General features: G+C 47.2%; 1 long non-coding RNA gene across 1 annotated transcript in view; it reads left to right on the forward strand.

The window, feature by feature from the left end:
* Positions 1 to 549: 549 nt before the first annotated feature.
* LOC137654309 (uncharacterized) overlaps positions 550 to 22,885 on the forward strand; it is a 108,578-nt gene continuing 86,242 nt past the window's right edge. Inside the window, exon 1 of the long non-coding RNA XR_011046586.1 lies at positions 550 to 799. This is a non-coding gene — a long non-coding RNA (uncharacterized lncRNA). The remainder of the gene's footprint in view (positions 800 to 22,885) is intronic.

Below are 22,885 nucleotides of genomic sequence, written 5' to 3' on the forward strand. Positions count from 1 at the left end.
ACAAGGATGGCGAGGTTGCAGCGACCAAAGAAACCAACGAGTTTGAGCTTGACTCGAACCCCAGTCTAGTGTTCACCAGTTAGGAACGTTAGCACATCGGCCACCACAACCGTAATGCATTTGACTTTATGAAGTTAAGGGGACCGTTAACTGCTTTAACAACTGATTGAATAAGATTTTAAATCTCTTGACAATGTTTTTGAAGCTAATAACAAATCCAGCATGATCAAATGGGTTAAGAAAACATCCTAGAAATTGCTCATATCGGCGAAAATGGCAGAATTGCAGCGAAAATTTTTAATGTGCAAACCTGTTTAATTTATGCCGAGACATTCTGGAAGGAAGCATACATTCTCAAACTCTATGGCTGATAAGTTAAATGTTATGAGAATCACGAATACATTATACCATAATAGTTATGGTAAAATCATTTGCACATAAATATGATTCTTGAGGCAAAAATAGTACGAACGCAAAGTCTGCCAGCAAAGATTGAAGCTTAGTATGACGTCACACGAAATCGCACATAATACCTTCAGACTACTTCAGTCCTTCACATTTTCACGACACCCACAAAAGTGAAACAGTGAAAAACATATGGCCGACGTAATCTTTATCATTGTGATTTGTGAAATAGTGAATAATTTCTTAGAATAACTTCGTTTTGGAGGAACTTTTGTGACTACGTTTACCTGTAAGAGTAAGAAAATAATTCGTTTTCGACTCAAAATCATACTATCTTACAGTTTTATAAGTGAAGCATTTCTTGACAGCCATATTCACCCCGGCCTCTAGTATGGTAGGTTAAGCTTGTTCTTGTGTTTTCTGTGTATTGCATAGGGGGATTTTAACCTATGAAAAGTCGCAATTTTTCAAATATATGGCAAATTTATATCCCGCTGAGTACATAAAACCTACTCTAGTTTAGGTTAGGCCTAGGCCTATTCTTCCCACATCTCTCTTTATAACTTTATACATTGTGTTTTGACTATTGTTGGGGCAAACTGATAATTCTTGTGTTGGTATTATTTTATTTATGGACATTAATAATGTAGCGTATTTTAACTTAGTTCTCTATGTTAAGGAAGTCTTTTGTAGTATTTCTGTATAATATCTGTTGCAAATGCCTAGTTCCTTATATATTTATATATATTTTTGGTTAATGTCTAGGAGAGGGCCGCATGAAGATAGTGATATTCAAGGAATTTTTACTAGAATGTGTAGGAATGTATGTAAATAGTGGTATACGAGTGAGATAATTTAGTGAAATTCAATAACAGTCAAAACATCGACGATCAAACTCACGCTACTCATGTCTTCCTCCCAGATTTTTTCTAAGTCTGTTGTTATTGTTGACTGTGTCTTGTTTTTGCTCAAACGAGCCCTGTAACCACTATAATCCGCAGACAAACTAGTCCACTATGACTTCTTACACGTTTGGCCAATCACAGCGCCTATCCACTATGACGTCTTACAGGTTTGGCCAATCACAGCGCGACAATACATTATCTTACCCAGGCATTTCATTTCGTTCTTAGACATGGAGGCCATAGCAAGCATGTCATTTCATATTGCACAAGAAGTTGAAATTCCATCTTCTTGTCCTGACTGTTTCCTAACTTACAATGAATTTGTTGTAACTTAATCGGGGAATATTGAAAAACTAGTGGATTTGTGCCAGAGACACAATTTAATTTTACAAAATAAAAATTGTCCTGCATGTCAAGGAACCTTCGCAACGGCTTCACGTTTTCCTCAAAGCAGCAGCACATCTTTATGAACCAACAGTTTAAGGTAAGCTTCATTAATTTATAGAGTATATTATAATGGTGATAGTATAACGATGTATACAGCAGTACCATCACTTTGGTTTTGGTTTGATGGATGTGTTAGGTAGTGGCCGTAAGGGGGGGGCGGTTGCACGGGCTAGGCCTAGGTAGGGGTACAAGGCCCTAGGTTAGGTGGTTGTATTAGGTTCGGTAGTGCCCCGAAAATCACTGTGGCCTTAACCCTTTTACCCCCGGGGTATTTGGAAATTTCCAACCCTTAACCCCCAAGGGGTTATTTTTTTACCAGCACATTTTGCAGTATATTTTTTTTAAATTGCTCTTACAGCCTTTATTTTTGTCATAGAGAGGTCAGGTTGGTCTCATTCTCTTGGAAAATACCTGAATTTTCTCAAAAAATTATAAAAAATATGAAAATGAAAATTTTTATAGCATTTTTTTGCAAGGACGTACCGGTACGTCCATGGGGTAAAGGGATGGCTTTTGTGAAACGTACCAGTATGTCCTTTGGGGGTAAAAGGGTTAAGGGGGGGTCGCAGGGGGCGGAGCCCCCCCGGTAGACCTAGGTAGGGGTACAGGGCCCCTAGGCTAGGTGGGTTTATTAGGTTCGGTAGTGCCCTGAAAATCACTCTGGCCTTTAGGGGGGGCGCAGAGCCCCCCCCCCCCCCCCCGGTAGGACTAGGTAGGGGTATTGTAGTAGCAGGTTTATGTTTACATTTTGTGTGTAAGAGTTAAGTCTTAGTTTCTTTTTTATTCATTTCCTCAGGTTTCTATGCAGTGTGCAACTATAATCTGGTCGTTTTTTGCCGTTTTTCGTCGTTAATACTTGAAAAACGGGTGCGGCCTCTCCTAGACATTTACCATATTCTTATAAATTTGAGTGTTATATTTAGGTTTTTTCCTCCATTTTGCCCTGTTTTTACCTACTTTGTCTCCCCCACCCAAAACCCCGCTTCCCAAGGGGGAGGGGTGGTGGAAGGATAAGTATTCATTTGCGATGGAAATAAACCTCAAAATCATTCAAATCATATCATAATACAACAGAAAAACCTATATTTTATGTTGAAAGCAATTAATGTCCATAAGTTAAAAAATACCCTTGTGTTTCCTTCAACTCATATCTGTTATGCAAACTTGAAGTGGTGAATACACACTTAACAAAGGGGTGAATTGTAGCTTCGCACTCCAGCATCTGTTCGAACATGGATTTGGGTTCCATTTCCAATGATAAGACTAAATATATCAAACACACATTTCTACCCTACCCTTTTATTGTTAACATGGTCAATAGAATAAGAGCCATGATTATATTGCATATTCCTATATTGAAAATAGATATAAGAGTTTTGAAATATAAAACGTTGAGCCCTTTATTCGGTTCAAACAAGTTTTTCTGAACTATCGGTAGGAAGAACTCTTCAATTATGTGCTATTATGACAAAAAGAGTAAAACGGGTATTTTTTGTAGTAAAATCTGTAACTTTGTTAGTAGAGGTTTCCTCCAGTATCATATGGTATTCAAAATAGTTTATTTGCAAAGATCTATTCAATTATGCAAGTCTCAATGTCCTAACTAATATTGCACTAATCTATACAGTAGTTGAACCCCTCCTTCCACCTGGGAGCTCAGAAAGAAACAGATAGGTGTTGCTTCTGTAGCAGTTACTTTTTTGAACAGAATAAAGGGCCCAACGGTTTATACTTGTATTCTAAACTTCTCGTTTATGTGTTTACAATATTGAAATATATAATATAATTACAGCTCATATTTTATTTATCATTTTGAAAATGGAAGATAAGGGTTAAAAGATGTGTTTTATATGTTTAGTTTGATAACGGGAAATGGAAGTCAAGTCCATGTTCGAACAGACGCTGGAGCGCGAAGCTACAACTCATCTCTTTGTTAAGTTTTAAAATTAAACTAAAATATGAATTAAATATAATGACGCCAGTTACTAGCGAAACAAATGAAATAATTATAAATTGTCAGCAAAGCGAGCTACGTCACAGAGAAAACTAATTTTATGTGATAAATTAGATAAATTAGATAACTTCAAAATATTAGCCCATTGGGCTAAAGGCGTATTGAAAAGTTGAGCTTGCCAAGACATAGGAACATTGATATGATGTTTATCTGCAAGTGAAGTGAGCTACATCAGTACTAAAACCAATAAATAACTAGTGTTAATTTGGCATACCAGAATACAGGGGAGTACAGTACACTCAATTAAGTAAGGAGATCTTCTTAGTACGATGGATATGGCTGCAAACGACTCCATAGAAAATGCCATGGAAAAATCTCGTTCTCTGTATGTCTGAAAATCCTGGAAAACATTACTATTACTAGGATTTTATTACAGTAACTTTTTTATTACAATTACTTTTTCATGTTAATGAGTGGTGAAAACAACAAAGTTTGAAAAATATTTATTTAAATATCATGCAATTGACTGGTACTCGATATATTTTAAGGTGCTCGAACGTAATTGATGATGATATTTAGCGCAAACCCATAGGTTTTCAGTTATGGGAGTCAACCTGCCATAATTTTAAAACTTTGGATTTCGGCTAGGAATCATTATAAAAACCATCAGAATGCCTCAAAATACACTAAAGACAGTCTTATTTTCTACAAACTGTTTATTTCACTGTTGTATAGTTTTACCGAACAATCCACTGGTACTCCCAAAACACGAAATAAGACATGGAAAAAATATTTACTCGAATTAACTTTGTGCATTATGTCAACTTCAACTAAAATGTTTAAAAATGTGGAAATGACTGCCTGTACCGTTAATGGATATAGCCTAACCTAACCTCATCTAGCATGCACCATTGCAGATGACTAAGGCATTGCCCTTCCTGGACTTCAACAATGAGTAACCTTTGTCCTACATGTGACACTGTTACTTTTCTGACATAGGTCATTCACTCTGAACACCCTCTAGAATTTCCTCAGAATAAAAGGCCAAGTTTGCCTTGAATTAAATACTATACAACCTAGCCATTTCTTATATGTTTCCATTAAACAAATGGTCAAATGTCTCTTAAATGGAATGCATCCTAACCTAACTTGTCTGTTGGCTTAGCACTCTACCTGATTGGTGGGGTTTTGTCTCCCTACCCAACCACTTTATTCTTACTTAAACTTACTTTGTCCTTTCAAGTTTCAGAAGTTGAATGTTGGAATTTGTTAGTTCTTGGACTATTATCCTCTGACCTTGATAGTTATGGGTGATGTTAGTAGTTAAAATCATTTTAATAGGCAGGGGTTCCTTTTCTTACCCTCCCATGTTGGTTGCTAAAGATATATTTGCCAGAGTATTGGTTAGAATACTGTTTTCATATCCCACGACAATAAGGAAAGCTGTTGGCTCTGAGGGTGATGGTACTGTCAGTGCACCTTATGTACTGTAGGTATTTACCTGAGGGTCTCTGCAACATGCCTTCATCCCCTAGCAGCTTAGCAGCACTCGCTTTACTGTATATCCTTTTACTTTACCTGCAATCCCATTTCCTTTTTATCCATGCTGTCCAACATCATCTAACTTTTACAGTACAGTGTATATATTAACCCTAACAATACCCAGTTATATGATGAAACGTGTATTCATAACCTCACAACGCTATTTTTTTAGAACCAACTCTATCTTTTTTATTTGAATACAGTTCTGTTATGCTCTTGTTTCGTTAGCATGTTTTTGTGCTCCGATTGCAGGTATTCCTTTTGTTTTGAAAACAAAATTACTGATAAATTGTTGCTAATCATAAATTGTTGAAAGTGTGCAAAATGTTGTAGTTAGTGTACTGTATGTTAAAGGGATAAAATCACAAATGGAGATGCCACAAAAAAATTCTTATATCAAAGACCAAGAAATGGGACATTTGTTCCTATTTTTTTTCCTGTTTAAAAGGCACTTTGTTCCGTAACTGTATACAAACCACGCTATTTACATGGAGTAATTACTTTGACGACAGCCGATGACGAGCCATAAAGTTTTAACGAGGGTTTCCTACCCCACCGCTAGTTAGCTAGCAACCCCTCCCCGCTCACACACACCGGTGATTGATCCACTTTACTTTTGGCTCGGAGAGACGACAGACCTGTCAGCGCTCTCCTCTCTTTTGACTGCCATAATTTTTTGTCTGCTTTTTCTTTCAGTGTTTGTGTGTGAAGTTGGCCTCTACTCTCCTTATGCGCACTTGCCCTGGCCTTCCTGGCCGCCCTTGTGGGACCTTTATGTCGGCCGTGGAAATGGATCCTCACTCCTTATGCCCCCAGTGTAGGGGCCAACGGTGTGATAGTTCTAATTTTAAATATAAAACTTACCCGCTGGTTATACAGTATAAAGAGCTGAAGTCTCCTGACGCCCTGGCAGAAATTCAAAGTCTCGCGCTATCGAAGATACAGCAGGTGTATACCTGCACCCTAGCGGTAGTTCAGGTGGAACAACAACACACCTTCAGTTCTTCTTCTGCCCGCCTAGCTGGCTGTCATATTGAAGTTCACTCTCGTGGTTTTACTCTTTTGGGAAGTCGTTTGGTGATGTACAACGTTCTTTTCTGAGTTTAAGCTATCGTTAATTGTTTTCTCTTTATTCTAATCTTGAAATCTTTTTGTTTGAGGTTATCTTTATTAATATTTCCCTTATTTTTTGCTCGTCGGTTTTTCACGTAACCATTCAAAATGGCCGACTCCTCCCCTGCTATACGTAGGTGTGTTAGTGAAGGGTGTCGTACTCGACTTCCTAAAGGATCTATTGATCCTCATAATATTTGTGTGAAATGTAGGGGTAAATTTTGTTCATTTGATGATAGATGTAATGAGTGTCTTTCTTTAACGGATGATGATTTTGTAACATACGAACGTTATGTTAGGAGACTAGAGAGGGATAGAGTTAGGTGTAGTTCTTCACGATCTGTGGATAGAGCCTTACCTGATGTTAATGTCCCTAATCCTATTCCTTCCCCCGTGGTGGTAGATCAGGAACCTACTATGAAAGACATGTTTACCGCTATTTTGACTCTTGGTGAGAAAGTCGAGTCCTTAGCGGCAGATAGAAATAAGATTTTTTCTGAGTTAAAGGTACTGAAAAACCGTGATTCTGACGGAACTGTGGAAAGTGTTTCGGTGTCTGAATTTAGTGTACCGAAAAGTCGTGAATCTCTCGGTAATGTGAAAAGTGTTTCTAATGTGTTTAGTGTTGTGGAGGGTGCGTCTGCACGATCTTGTCGTTCACCTAGCCTAAGACCTCTTTCGAGCTCTCGAACCCATGGGAGAAGTAATGTCGAACGGCTTAAGGGAACGAGAAGCGTCGTCAATCGTGCAGACGTCCCCTCGAACGTTCCTGTTGCCGTAACTCAGGCCGTTCACCCTCATCGTAGGAAAGATGAGGTTCATGCGTTTTCCCCGTCTTCCGATGAAGGGTCGGGTAGTGAGATCTGGCGTCGCGCGTCAAGACCGCTTAAACGGACCCATGAAGTTTCTCAGCGTCAGGAATCGCCTGTGCGTCCAGGATGTAGTTCGGGGGACTCACCGGAACGTTTCCGTTCTCCCATCGCTTGCACTCTGTCTAAGCGTCCAGATCACCGTATTCGTGTTGATAAGATTCCTACCGATTCAGACCTTGTTACGATTCATGCTCCTCCTCTTCCTTCAGATTGGCTTTCTTCTCCCGAAATACGTGGTGACGATGGAACGAATATTCCTTTAAGGAATTCTAAAGATCCTAAATGGTCTATGCTTGTGACTATGAAAGAACAACTCTCGTCATTTATGGATTCTTTTCAACCAGGTGTTGGCAGTATGTCTGGGCGTCAGGCGTCAGACCAGTTATCGCACAGGTGATCGATGGTCTCTGGTGCTGACGAGTTATCGCTTAGTCGGTCTCCCATTCATAGTTTTCAACACCAGGTTGATTTTGATGAGTCACGTCAGAGAAGTTTGGTTGAACGGTTTTCGTCTTCTGGTCGTGAGGAAGAACATCGGCGTCGACAAGTGGACGCGATGCGTCAACGTTTTGAAGAAGTGGATCGCCCGCGTCAACAACTAGTGGTTGCTTCGCGTCAAAACATCGATTCTTAGCGTCAACATCTTGACAGCTTTGATCGTTCGCGTCAACAGTTTTCGGACTCTACGCGTCCACTCAGCGATCTTCGGCAGTTGCCTTCTGAGTCCAAGCGTCAATCTGGTCAACAGCAGTCGGACTCTAAGCGGTCTCGGCAGTTGTTAGTTGACGAAGAACGTCTACCCATCCATGTTTCACGTCAATCAACTTCGACCTCTCCCCGTCAGTTGGATGCAGATATTGACTTTGACAGACAATCTCATTCAGACTTTGTTCCTTCAGTTCAGCTGCAGCAGTTGCTGCACTGCCAGAAGACGAACTTGAGGAAAAGTCGGATGTGGACGAGCCTATAGAGGAAGTTTCTGAGAATGAGGAACAGAAGCATTATCAACATGCTGTTGATCTTCGTAAGTTTATGTTGATTCTTACTGGAATTTTTCCGGATCAGTTTACTCCTGTGGCCCCTCGTTCTCCGCCTTCTGAGTTCATCTTAGGTAAAGTAACCAAAGTTCTAGTTTATACCAAGATGGTTCTTTCTCGGTCCTCTAAACGGGCCTTGAAATTAATGGGTTCCTGGTTGGACTCTAAGAAATCTTTTGGCAAAACGGCCTTTGCCTTTCCACCCGCAAGGTTGGCTTCTAAATCTAGTGTGTGGTACGAGACTGGTGAAGTGTTGGGCTTGAGTTTTCCTTCGTCTGCCCAAGGGGATTTCTCAAGTTTAGTGGATGCGTCTCGTCGTCTTGCCTTAAGGAAAACGAAGATTTGGTGGTCTATTCCAGAGTTCGATCATTTGCTTAAGGGTCTTTTCATTGCCTTCGAGGTGTTTAATTTCTTAGACTGGGCTCTGGGAGCTTTGAGTAAGAGGGTTTCAGATATGAAGGACACGGACACTAGTGGACTGGTTCATTTGATGTCCTGCTTGGACTAAGGTGTGAGGGATGGCTCCAACGAGTTAGCTGCCTTGTTCACGGCTGGAATCCTCAAGAAAAGGGCCACAATGTGCTCTTTTCTCTCTGCAGGAGTGTCTCCCTACCAGAAAACGGGCCTTCTTTTCGCTCCTTTGGCTAATACCTTATTTCCGCAAGAGTTGGTAGGCGAAGTTGCCACTGCTCTCACACAGAAGGCCACGCATGACTTAGTAACCAATACGACAAGAAAAGTTTTGCCTTCGACGTTTTCCTCTTGTAAGCCTAAGGGATCCTCTTCTGGTTTTCGACCTTCTCAGTCCTTTCGTGGGAAATCCTCTGGAAGGGGCTCTTTCAAACCAGAAGGAAGGAAACCTAGAGGCAGAGGAGGCAAGTCCGGCCGAGGTAAAGTCTGACTGCCCTTTCCTTCAGACAGCAGTGGGTGCCAGGTTGATTCACTTCTGGGAGGCTTGGGAGAGGAATGGAGCGGACCCCTGGTCCGTCCAAGTGTTAAAGGAGGGTTACAAGATCCCCTTCCTGGCAAATCCCCCTTTAGTCACAGATCCGGTGGATCTTTCGCCCAAATACAGAGAGGGTCCGAAGAAGCAAGCCATGCGTCTTCAGATGTCTCTTTTATTAGAGAAGCAAGTAATAGAGGAAGTGCAGGATGTAACTTCTCCGGGGTTTTACAACCCCCTTTTCTTAGTACCCAAGAGTTCGGGGGAGTGGAGAGCGGTTCTGGACGTAAGTGTTCTAAATGGTTACGTCCAAAATTCGACGTTCACTATGGAAACTCAGAAGACAGTTCTGGCGGCTGTGAGGAAAGACAATTGGATGGTCTCTTTAGATCTTCAGGACCCCTATTTCCACCTTCCGATTCATCCCAGCTGCAGACGTTATCTGAGGTTCATGGACGGAAACAAGGTCTTCCAATTCCGGGCTCTTTGTTTCGGACTCTGGACGGCTCCTCTATTGTTTACCAAGATCATGCTGAATGTTGCAAGCATGCTGCATTCGAGGGGAATCAGAGCCTCTCTGTATCTGGACTATTGGCTGATAAGAGCCTCCTCAGCCGATTGTTGTTTGAAGGACCTAAAAATTACTTTGGATCTAACCAGAGAACTGGGCCTCCTGGTGAGCTCGAAAAAATAACAACTGACTCCATCCCAGGAGATTCTTTATTTGGGGATGGAGATTCACAGTCGGAGTTATCGGGCTTTTCCGTCGTCGGTGAGAATTCAGACAGCCCTCCTAAAAGTCCAAACTTTCCTGAAGAGGGAACTTTGCTCCGTAAGAGATTGGATGAGCCTTCTGGGGACTCTCTCATCATTAGAGAAGTTCGTAACCCTGGGGAGGTTGCACTTGCGTCCTCTTCAGTTTCATCTCAATCGCCATTGGAAGAAAGGGGGTAACCTCGACAGGGATTGCGTTCCCATCTCGATTTCCATCAAGTCTCATCTTCAATGGTGGTACAATGAAACCAGACTGAAAGAAGGCTTGTTTTTACTTCAGAAGAGCCCAGACCTCGTGTTGTGTTTCGACGCCTCAAACTCGGGGTGGGGAGCCACTCTAGAGAAGAAGGAGCTTTCGGGGACTTGGACTGTGGAGCAAACATCTCTCCACATCAACCAAAAGGAGCTTTTGGCTATTCATCTGGCTCTCATAGGCTTCGAGAAGCAGATCAGGGGCAAAGTAGTCCAAATCAATGCGGACAGCACGACAGCTCTGGCCTATATTGTGAAACAAGGCGGGACCCACTCTTGGTCTCTGTACGAGATTGCAAGACTTCTTCTCATATGGGCAGAGGAAAGGAAGGTGACTTTTGACTCGATTCATCCAGGGGGTCAACAATGTGAGCGCAGACAGACTCAGCAGGCAAGAGTCTGTGGCGGTTATGGGGTCGTCCTCTCATGGATCTCTTTGCCACCGCAAAGACGAAAAGGCTGGAGTGTTACTGCTCTCCGGTTCCGGATCCCGAAGCCTTGCACATAGACGCCTTTCTAATGAGCTGGTCACACATGGAGGTTTATGCTTTCCCTCCATTCAAGATTCTATACAAAGTGATTCATAAGTTCATATCCCACGAAGAGACCAGAATGACACTGATAGCTCCATTCTGGCCGTCAAGGAGCTGGTTTCCAGAGGTACTGGAATGGATGGTAGATTTCCCGAGAAGCCTTCCCATAAGACCCGATCTTCTCAGACAACCTCACTTGGCCCGAAATCATCAAAACCTCCGAGCTCTACGTCTGACTGCCTTCAGACTATCGAAAAACTCGCTAGAGCTAGAGGATTTTCGAAGAAGGCAGCCAAGGCAATTGCGAGGGCAAGGAGATCTTCAACCATCAAGGTGTATCAGTCCAAGTGGGAGTTATTCAGAGAGTGGTGTAGGACTAACGCGATTTCCTCTTCCAGTACCTCTCTAATGCAGATAGCAGATTTTTTCATAGACCTTAAATTTAAACATAACTTCTTGTCATCTACTATTAAAGGTTACAGGAGTATGTTGGCAACAGTTTTTAGACACAGGAACTTAGACCTTTCTAATAATAAGGATCTACAAGATTTGCTTAGGTCTTTTGATACAACCAAGAAGATTCAAACAGTTCCCCTTGCCTGGAATTTGGATGTTGTCCTTAAATTTCTCATGAGTGACAGATTTGAGCCTTTACACTCGGCTTCATTTAAGGATTTAACCTTGAAGACTGTTTCTGGTTAGCCTTGCCACTGCTAAAAGAGTTAGTGAGGTACATGCTTTAAGCAGGAACATTGGTTTTCGGAATGGAAAAGCCATTTGTTCTTTACAACTGGGGTTTCTGGCCAAGAATGAAAACCCTACTCGGCCATGGCCCAAATCCTTCGAGATTTCTAACCTTTCTGATTTGGCGGGTGATGAATTAGAAAGGGTACTCTGTCCAGTTAGAGCGTTACGACTTTATGTGGACAGGACTAAGAATCTGAGGGGTAACTCAGACGCTCTGTGGTGTGCAGTTCGGAAACCCTCGATGCCCATGTCAAAGAATGCCTTGTCTTTTTTCATTAGATTGTTAATTCGAGAAGCTCATGCTCAATGTGACGAGATTGATCAGAGGCTTCTCAAAGTAAAGACACATGAAGTCAGAGCGATAGCGACTTCAGTGGCCTTTAAACAGAACCGTTCTCTGCAAAGTCTGATGGATACGACCTTTTGGAGAAGTAGGTCTGTTTTTGCATCCCATTATTTGAGAAATATTCAGACTCGCTATGAGGACTGTTTTACGTTGGGTCCTTTTGTAGCGGCGAATGCGATAGTAGGTGAATGATCTACCACTACGTTCCCTTTTTCCTAATACCCCTTTTCTATCTCTTGGAACTCGTTTGTTATGGTTGTTTGTGGAGATTGGTCGTCAGTCTTCCGCAATCTTTGATTTGGTTAGGTGGTCAATTTGTTCCTAGAGTGCACCCGGAACAAGGGTATTAGTTGAGGTCCTGTCATGTTATAGGTGATTGTACCGTTTGACAGCTCCTAGAGATTTTCAGCCCGAGTGGATCACTGGATCTCTTAAGGATAGCGGACGAAATGAGGCAGAGTAGCATTGCTGTCAGCTTCCTTATCAGGTGAGAACCGCTTAAGTTTGTTGTATGTAACCCTTGAGTGAATTTTTCAATTTGTTGCTGTCTCTGACCCGCCACCAATGGGTGTCAATCAGCTCTTTATATAACCAGCGGGTAAGTTTTATATTTAAAAATGATATTTTCATAATAAAATAAATTTTTGAATATACTTACCCGCTGGTTATATAAATTTAACACCCACCCTCCTCCCCTCCAGAGACTACCTGTGGTATTGCTATGAGGCATGGAAGAACTGAAGGTGTGTTGTTGTTCCACCTGAACTACCGCTAGGGTGCGGGTATACACCTGCCGTATCTTCGATAGCGCAAGATTTTGAATTTCTGCCAGGGCGTCAGGAGACTTTAGCTCTTTATATAACCAGCGGGTAAGTATATTCAAAAATTTATTTTATGAAAATATCATTTTGTGCATTGAGTGTAGGGAGTGGTCTACCTCCCAGTGGAAGAGGTTTGCCCAGCGACGTAAGAAGAAGGCTAAGAGGGATATTTCTCCTTCCGAGGTTTCTCGGAAGAGAGAAAATCCTAAGTCTTCTTCTTCCGCCGCCCATTCCTCCTCCGAAGCTCCCGCTCGGGCGGCCTCTTCCGAGAGGCCGGCGAGAGGTAGCGTAGACCGTAATGTTAATGTCATTAACCGATCCCGTGGTGAGGGAGAGGTCGTTGCCTACCATAGCGAGGCGGCTGCCCCTCCCCCCTCGGAGGAGGTATTTGTTTCTAACAATGACCTTTTTCAGCTTTGGGCTTCCTTGGGGCTACAGGGTTCGCCCTCCAAGGAAGCCTTGTTTGGTATGATCAAACGGGGTGCGGCTGCCGAACAATCGTCAAGCTCAGTGGACATAGATCCTCTGTCTGTGGTTGACGTTGTTGTGTCGGAAACATCCCGTGGGTCTGACCAAACTCCTGTTCCTGTGGCTGCGGTAGCAGAAGGCTCTGTCTCCTCCTCCGAACATACTTCGAGGGAGGAGCTTAGTCCCACGGTCTCTCCTTCCGTTGAGACCTCCTCTCGGGGGAGTTCTCTGGTAGAGACGCCTCTTCGGAGGCCTATTGATGGTCAGCCTGCTGATCCCACGGCCCCTCGTGGGCGTATAAGGCGGAAGGCTCGCCCTCCCCTTCGCCGCAGAGGCCTTCCTTCCCCCTTCAAAGTGGTTAAGAGGCACCTCTTCGGCTCGTCGTCACCACAGTCCTCTGCGGAGGAAACGACTCGCCGTTCTCCTAATCTGCCTGCTACCAACCTTGACCTCTCCAGGGATCTTTCGCGATCCCCGTCGGAGGATGGTCGTCCTTCGGGACAATGTGAGCTGTCACCTCAACCATCTACATCTAAAGCTACTGACGCGCTTGACGCGCCGGAGACTGCCACTGCGCAACCTCCTGACCCTTCGGGGTCTCAAGACCCTTCGGGGTCTCAAGACCCTTCGGGGTCTCAAGACCCTTTGGGGTCTCAGGGTCTTGAGCGCGCAACTGCGCCGCTCGCCCCTAAGCGTAAGGCTCCGCCTGCGCACCCTGCTGCTGTTGTTCCTGACGTTCCTGACAACGCGCCTCGGCGCTCACCCTTAGGCGTTCGCGCCACTGTTCCTGTTGCTCGCCAGGGTTCCCCTGCGCGTCCACGCCCATCGGCGTCCCGTCGCCCTCCAGCAGTTCCTGAAGTAGCGCGCAAGCGCCCAACTCCGCAAACGCGCCCTGTTCCTGTTATAGCGCCGCCGCACTCTCCTGCGCACTTGCGGCCAGTTCCTGATAAGGTGCCTACATGTCCACCGGTGCCCCAGCGGCCTCCAGCGCTCATGCGCCCTCCGGCACCTCGCCGGCCCCCTGTTCCTGTTTCACCGAGCGCGATCCAGGAGGTTCCTGAGTTGGCGCACAGGCGCCTATAGGTTCCCACGTACTCGTCGCGCCCTGCGGGGGAGAGACGCGATACGCGTCCCCGTGCGATTCCAGCTCCAGCGCTCACGCGCACCCCAACGCGCCCACGTGCCGCTTTGGGCCCATCGCGCCTACCTAAGGAGGTTCGCGATACAAGGGAGGCTCGCGATACGAGAGAGGTTTGCGATGCGTGCCCGCGCGCAGTTCCTGTTCCAGCACCAACGCGACCACGCGTCGCGGCGACTCAGCTCTCAGCTCGTCGCCCCAGAGGTTGCCAAGCCAGCACACGGGCGCTCACGGCTGCCTCTGGAACCGCGCGAATCTACTACAGATACGATCGCGCCCGACGCGCCCAAATCGCACCCTGTTCCTGCTTCACGCCCCGTGCCTGTCTTTAAGACAGCGGTGGTGGCGCAACTAACTCCTGAGCGCCCTCACGCGGCTTGCATCTCGCGACCTCCGAAGCAGCGAACCCCGGTGCGACCTGTTCCTGATACGCGCTATGCGCGCCCACGATCGCCAGCGCAACTAGCGCTTGCACAGGCGAGTAAACCGGTCCAGCCAGACCGTCATCAAACCTCTCGTTCCCAGGTCGCTCGCGATCCTGCTCCCGCACTATCGCGCCCTCGGCCAGTTCTACCGGACACCCCCTCGGGCGCTCCTGTTATCACTCGCCCTCCGGGGCCGCACCAGGTCGCTGAGCTCCCGCGCGTTCGGCCTCCTCCTGTTCCAGTCCCTGATCGCCGCACGCCCACTTGCGCTCGCGGGCATGTTCCCGCTCAGGCTACTGTGCGCCCCCACGGCCACGCTCCCGCTCTGTCTCCAGCGTGCCATCGCTCCTGATCATCCTCCTGCGTACCATCGCGCCCGCCCCCGCCCACGCGGGTGCGCGCGCGCGATTTTCCAGCTTCATGCCCTTCTCTCGCGCGCGACCCTGATCTGGGCCCGTCATACGAGCCCCAGCGCGATCGCCGACAGGCAGTTTCTTTCTTGTCGCGTTCCCCTCCCCGCAAGCGCAGACCAGCGCGCTCGCCAGAGGAGGAACGCTCCTCGCACAGGTCTAGGGATTCTTCTCTTACAGCCCTGCAGGCGAAACCTCGTTTGTCGACTCCTCCTAGGGATCCCTCGATCCCCTTCCCTCCAGAGGGAGTTTCTGACAGCGGCACTGTCAGTCAGCAGCCCTGGTTCGACGCCCTACTCAGAGCTCTCGTGCGGGCGATTAAGCTAGCCCTCTCTGATTCGGGTCGCGAGCCAGCGGCAGCTTCCTCCCCCCTGAAGAGGAAGAGAGAAGAGAGGAGTCTCTCCCGTGGATCCTCCTCCGAGGCCTGTGCTGTCCCCGCGTAGATCTTTGCGCAAGGATCCTACTTCCCCTCAAACCTTCTCGCCCTCTCCTGCGGAGGAGGATTACCCCTCCTCAGGGGAGTCGGTTAAGCAGGAATACTCCTCCATCGCACCAATGGTGGATGTTCCTCCTCTTCCCGAGAGGTCTCCTCGTCCCGAGGTGGAGAAGGACTTGCCCCCTTCGCTTCTAGAGTCCTGAATCCCTCCCAGGAGGGAACCTAAGGACTCTTAAGACGATTCCCAAATCGTCTACTAGGATCAGACAGGAACAGCCCAGAGCCGTCGAGGATGCCCACGTTTCCCCCCAATAAGAGCCTTTGGGGTACGGAGACTTCACTGCAAGTCCGACAGGAGGTGAGCACCAGGAGTCAGAACACGCGTTCTGGCAAGTCCTGACTCTCATGAGGAACCTTAATGGGATTCCAGACCCCGAGGTCCCACCTCGTGAAGGTAAGGACACGGTCCTGGATCGCGTCTACGGCACTCAAAAGCCCTCTAGAGTCAGCGCAGCATTGCCCTGGTCCCAAGGGATGAAGAGCGCCAGAGACAAGATCGAGGGCCAGCTCGCGGAGCTTGCCTTCTCCAGCAGATCCAGTGCCGGAAATAAGCTCCTCCCTCCTCCTCGTGTCCATCAGAGGAGGTATTTTGAAATCCTTGAGGAGTCTTCGCTGAGCCTTCCCTTACATCACTCCGTGGAAGGACTCACAGGGGGAGTCCCTCTTGAGAGGCTCTCTAACCGGCACGTATCCTTCTCAGCCACTGAGATCCAGAGCCAGGAGAAGGTCATCAAGTGCGCTATGCAAGCCACTTCATGGCTCGACATCTGGCTGGGGTCTCTGGGCATCCTGGTGCGGTCCGAGGATCTCTCCAAGGAAAGTACCAGGAAAGCGCGGGAAACTTTTCTCCTCTCGGGCACTCGGACCATCGAGTTCCTGTCCCACCAAGTCTCGAGCTTGTGGGCCAACACGATCCTCAAACGTAGGGACGCTGTTGCCGAGAGGTTCCACCATAAGGTTCCCAGCGCCGAGTCGAGCAGGCTCAGACACTCTTCCGTCCTCGGTAAGAGCTTGTTTGAGCATAAAGACGTGGAGCTCTCTGCCGAGAGGTGGAGGAAATCCAACCAGGATTCCCTCATCCATAGGGCCCTGACATCGAGGCCCTATAAGCCTCCAGCGGTTCAGCAGCCCCGTCCCGTCAAGGATATGAAGAAGACTACCGTAGCAGCGAAGCCCAAGGTGTCTAAGCCCTTTCCTGCCAAGGGCAAGAGGGAAAAGAAGTCCTCCAGGGGAGACAAGAACCCTAGAGGCTCCGGCCGAGGCCGGAAGCGCTAGGGTTGGCATTCCCCCCGCGTGTCCACCAGTGGGGGGATGCCTGCAGAGTTGCGCAGCAAGGTGGCAGCAACTCGGGGCGGATGCCTGGATGGTCTCCGTGATATCCCTAGGGTATCGCGTCCCGTTCACAGCATCTCTCCCTCCCCTGACAGCGAATCCAGTGTCATTGAGCTCTTTTGCCATGGGATCGGAAAAAGGGCAGGCCCTTCGGGCCGAAGTCCAGACCATGTTGGAGAAGGACGCTCTCCAGGAGGTCGTGGGCGGGTCCCCAGGCTTCTACAGTCGACTCTTTCTTGTGAGAAAGGCGTCTGGAGGCTGGAGACCAGTCATCGACCTCTCGACACTAAACGGGTTTGTCAAGCAGACTCCGTTCAGTATGGAGACGGCAGTCACGGTCAGACTTGCAGTGAGACCACGAGACTTCATGTGCACACTGGATCTAAAGGACGCGTACTTCCAGATCTCAATCCATCCGTCTTCAAGGAAGTAACTGAGATTTTGCCTAGACAACAAGATCTACCAGTTCAAGGTGCTGTGTTTCGGTCTCTCCACAGCGCCTCAGGTGTTCACCAGAGTCTTCACCATCATCTCTTCGTGGGCTCACAGGATCGGCATCCGTCTCCTTCGTTACCTGGACGACTGGCTGATCCTGGCAGACTCGGAGGCACCCTTCTTCGCCACCGAGACAAGCTCCTCGAAGTTTGTCAGGATCTGGGGATCGTGGTAAACCTTGAGAAGTCCTCTCTGCAGCTCTCTCAGAAACTGGTATATCTAGGCATGATCATAGACACCAATCTTCACAAAGCCTTCCCATCAGACGAAAGGATAGCAAGGCTGAGGAAGGTTGCAAAACCTTTCCTCAATCGAGAAGAACTCCCAGCCCAGTCGTGGCTTCGTCTCCTCGGCCACCTCTCCTCTCTGACCCGTCTCGTCCCCAACAGTCGCCTCAGGATGAGATCCCTTCAGTGGCGACTCAAGTCTCGGTGGAGTCAAGGACTCGACTCCCCGGACATCCTGATCCCCATGGGATCTGCGGAACGAGCGGACCTCAGATGGTGGGTGGCAGACGAGAACCTGCGAAAGGGAGTGGATCTTCTCGTCTCTACCCCGGATTTGATGCTGTTTTCGGACGCATCAAACAAGGGGTGGGGTGCCCACGTTCTGAACCACAGGGCCTCAGACCTGTGGTCAGAATCAGAAAAGTACCTTCACATAAACCTGCTAGAGATGAAGGACATTTTCCTGGCCCTTCAAAAGTTCCACCAAGTCCTGGCGGGCCACTCCGTGGTAGTGATGAGCGACAACACCACGGTGGTGGCTTACATCAATAAGCAGGGAGGTACCTTTTCGGAACAGCTGTCCCATCTTGCAGTAGAGATCCTGAGATGGTCCGAAGCCCATTCGATATCACTTGCGGCTCGCTTCATTCCAGGCAAGAGGAATGTGCTCGCCGACAGTCTGAGCAGAGCGACGCAGATAGTGATTACCGAGTGGTCTTTGGATCCTCGGATAGCCAATAAAGTCCTGACTTTGTGGGGTTCCCCGACTGTGGACCTGTTCGCTACAGCGTTGAACACCAAGCTTCCGCTGTACTGCTCCCCAGTCCCAGACCCCAAGGCCCTCTGGCAAGATGCCTTCCAACAACGGTGGGACAACGTCGACGTGTACGCCTTTCCCCCGTTCTGTCTGATGAGGAGGGTCCTCAACAAGACCAGAACATCGGTCAATCTCTCGATGACCTTGATAGCTCCGCTATGGCATCACGCAGAGTGGTTTCCGGACCTTCTGCAGGTCCTCACGGAGATCCCGAGGGAGCTCCCTCCACGTCACGAGCTACTCAAACAACCACACTCCAACATCTTCTACAAAGCCGTAGCTTCGCTTCGACTTCACGCCTGGAGACTATCTAGCATCTCCTCAAAGAGAGAGGATTTCCGCAACAAGTTGCGGAAAGGATGTCTGGCCACCTGCGCAGGTCATCCGCAGGAGTCTACCAGGCGAAGTGGCGAGTTTTCTGTGGTTGGTGCCGTGGAAGGCGTATCTCTCCCCTCGATGCCACTTTACCAGCAATAGCGGAGTTCCTTGTGTATCTGCGGGAAGAAATGCGCCTTTCAGTCTCGGCAGTGAAAGGTTATCGCTCAGCCTTAAGTCTTGCCTTCAGGCTCAAAGGAATGGACATTTCCTCTTCGCTGGAACTGTCTCTTCTCATACGGAGTTACGAACTTACCTGCCCTCAGTTGGAAGTGAGACCTCCTCCTTGGAACGTGGTTCGGGTCCTCAGGTCTCTTAAGAGGCCTCCCTACAAACCATTACGCCAGGCTTCTGATTGCCACCTTACCTGGAAGACGGTGTTCCTGCTAGCTTTGGCCTTGGCCAAGCGAGTCAGCGAATTGCATGGTCTCTCCTACGACGTCGCCCATTCATGGGGATGGGGAGAGGTTACGTTCGGCTTCGTCCCTGAGTTTGTTGCTAAGACTCAGAACCTGGGAGTGCCGGACCCTAGGTTCGACTCTTTCCAGGTCTCGAGTCTTCGTTCTGTAACAGATGACCCAGACCATCTCCTACTGTGCCCAGTCAAGAGTCTGAGGTTGTATCTTAAAAGAACAGCTGCAGTCCGCCCCCAGGTGCGAGCCCTGTTTGTTAGCTCCGGGGAAACGAAGAGGAGGGTCACCAGGAGTACCATCTCGGCCTGGATCCGCAAGGTGATCCACCTGGCCTTGAGTTCTGACCCTCCTCCGTCACGGCGCCCTAGGGCGCATGATGTCAGGGGCGTTGCTACGTCCCTGGCCTTCAAGAAGAACTTTTCGGTGATGCAGGTCCTGCAAGCTGGGGTGTGGAAGCGTCAGACCACCTTCACGGCCCACTACCTGCAAGACGTGACACACAGACGGCTCGATACGTTTTCTATCGGCCCTGTGGTGGCTGCACAACAGCTGGTCTAACCTCAGGCTCCTAATTGGACAAGTAGCAGAGGGTTGAGGGCATTGTTACCCGGTTTTAGTCTGTGTGAATGAAAAGATCTGTCTGGCCCTTTTCTTTTCTTCATCCTCTCCTCCCTTGGAGAAAAACGCATCCTGGGTCCTTTGCACAGCTGACCTTGAACCTCTGCAGGTAAGCCATGCTTCCTTGTGTTCCTAGTATTAAGTTGTAATACTGTCATATCTCCATACCCTGACGAGGTGGTATTGGGTAGTCCTAGCCTAGATTTCCTTCTAAAGAACTCCAGGTCAACTTCCTAGGACATATCACTGCTCACCTTCACACACGACTTACGTAGGCCGCAGCAGCCCCTCAGCTGTCTGCGAGGCGCAGGGGCCCTAACCCTTCGAGTTGCTTTATGAACTCGGGTTCGGGGCCCCTGGGCAAGCCAAAGCCAGTATGGCAGGGGACTTGCCTCCCTTCCTAAGGGTTAAGTCACCCCATGTAAATAGCGTGGTTTGTATTCAGTTACGGAACAAATGACAAATTCGTAGATAATTTGTATTTTTCCTAACGATACAAACCTTAGCTATTTACAGTTATGTGCCCGCCAGCCCTGTCCCCCAAGATAAGTCCTACCTCTAAGTAAAGTGGATCAATCACCGGTGTGTGTGTGAGGGGGGAGGGGTAGCTAGCTACCCCTCCCTACCCCCTGCTAACTAGCGGTGGGGTAGGAAACCCTCGTTAAAACTTTATGGCTCGTCATCGGCTGTCGCCAAAGTAATTACCCCATGTAAATAGCTAAGGTTTGTAACGTTAGGAAAAATACAAATTATCTACGAATTTGTCATTTTTATTCCTTTTTTAGAAAAAATTTTGAGCCTTGGGCGAAATTTGTACTGTACAGTGGAAACTCTACACACGAACGTATCTACATCCGAATTTTCCAACATCCGAAGTAAAATTCGAGCAATTTTTTGACTCTACACCCGTATTTTATTTCGACACACGAAGTAAGCAATTTTCGTCGTACTGGTTGTATCCGAATTTTTCGACACGCGAAGTACAATTCAAACACGTTCCTACTCTACACCCAAATTTTTTTTCGACACCCGAAGTAAACAATACCCGTGCACGTAGATGGTACTCATAGCGCCGGATGTATTTTTTATTTCCGTCGATAGAAGGCAGCATTTCTACCTTGGAGGGACCCTCAATTAGCGTGGCTTGGGACATTCCTCTGTTCTCGTCGGCTTCGTGTGGTTGTGCCCTGTGCATTCTGCTATTAACTGTGTTTTAATCGTGATTTTTTACGTTCATCCTTTTACGGTATTTTACGTAAATCATGGGTCCTAAAAGGCTTAGTTTCGCAAGTGGTGGTGGTAGTGGTGAGAAAAGGAATAAGGAAATGCTTTCTTTAGAAGTAAAGCAAGGAATTATTGAAAAGCATGAGCTTTCGTGTGAGTGAACTTGCAAAAGAACATCACGACGAACTTACTACAGAGGAGCTCAAGGAACTCCATGCTATGTCTGAGCACATGAGTGATGACAAGGAAGGGATCGAGGAGGTAGAACATGTGTTAGGTTCGGCGCAAATAAAAGAGGTGTTAGGAAAATATCAAGACGTGGTCGACATTCTGAAAAGCTGTACCAAGCAACTTTCTATCGATAGCTTCTTTAAAAAACTACGAAGCAAACTCGTGATGAAGAGGAAGGAAGTGGTTCAAAGAAAACAGCAAAGAGTGAAGCGAAAGAAAGTGAAACAAAGAAAACGGCAAAGATTGAAGAGAAAAAAATTCAATCAATTTTAAGTGTAGAGTGAAAGTGATTAAAATTAATCACCAAAAAGAAAAAAAGAAAATGTAAAAAAAATATAAAATATAAAAATAAAAAAATAGATAAGCTAAGTTAGGTTAAAGTTCACTTAGTGTAAGTTAGAATAAGTTACGGTAGTATACATTTATCGTAGTCAACCTCTCTACCTCCTCGCCGCCCGTCCGTCTCCTCTCTGCGTAGCTAGACCAACACCTGCGCTGGACTTTCAAAGGTAAAGTGACGCTAAAAACCCGTTTCTTATTTATTATTTCTTGATAATTATTCTTTTTTACATGTCTATTATCTAATTTAGAGTGCATATTGTCATGTGTAATTATGTGTAGTAATTTATTAAGGAGTTATCATAGGTTTTTGGGCTCAACCATGGATTAATCCTATTTCAATGTATTCTTATGGGAAAATTTGTTTCTACATCCGAACATTTTCTACATCCGAAGTCGGTTGTGGAACGGATTAAATTCGTATGTATAGGTACCACTGTATCTACTTTTCAATAATCATTTGTTCCGTAACCGAAATACAAACCACGCTATTTACATGGGGTATTACTTTCGGCGTAGCTGAAAAGACGAGCCATTAGAATTTTAACGAGGGTTAATTACCCCCGCGCTAGTTAGCAAGGGGGTAGGGGAGTGGTAGCTAGCCACCCCTCCCCCCCTCACACACCGGTGAACTGCTTCACTTCACTTTTGGCTCGGGCGATGAGCAGACGTCTCTGCTTCGCCCTCGCATTGACAGCCTTAATTTTGATTTGCTTTTTCTTTCAGCTTGTGTGCTTGAAGTTGGCCTCATCCTTCCTTCCTATCATGCGGAAGTGCCCTGGACTCCCCGACCGCCCTTGTGGAACGTTCATGTCGGCGGTCGAGACGGACCCTCACAACTTATGTCCGCAGTGTCGAGGTCAACGGTGTGAAAGGGATAATACCTGTAGTGAGTGCAGGGAGTGACCTACCTCCCAGTGGGAGAGGTTTGCCCGGCGGCGTAAGAAGCCTAAGCGTGACCGTTCTCCTTCAAGGGCTGCCTTGAAGAAGGAAGGTTCCAAGGACTCTTCTTCCGCTGCCCGAACCTCCTCCGAAGCTCCCACTCGATTGGTCTCTCGCGAGAGGCCGGCAAGTGGTAGCGCAGGCCCTTCTTTTGTTTCCCAATCTCGGGGTTCGGGAGAGGGCGTTGCCTCCCATAGCGAGGGAGCTCCCCCTCCTACTCCGGGGGAGGGCATTGATCTTGTTA

Source organism: Palaemon carinicauda, chromosome 15 (genome assembly GCF_036898095.1).
Source record: "Palaemon carinicauda isolate YSFRI2023 chromosome 15, ASM3689809v2, whole genome shotgun sequence".
Lineage (NCBI taxonomy): Eukaryota > Metazoa > Arthropoda > Malacostraca > Decapoda > Palaemonidae > Palaemon > Palaemon carinicauda.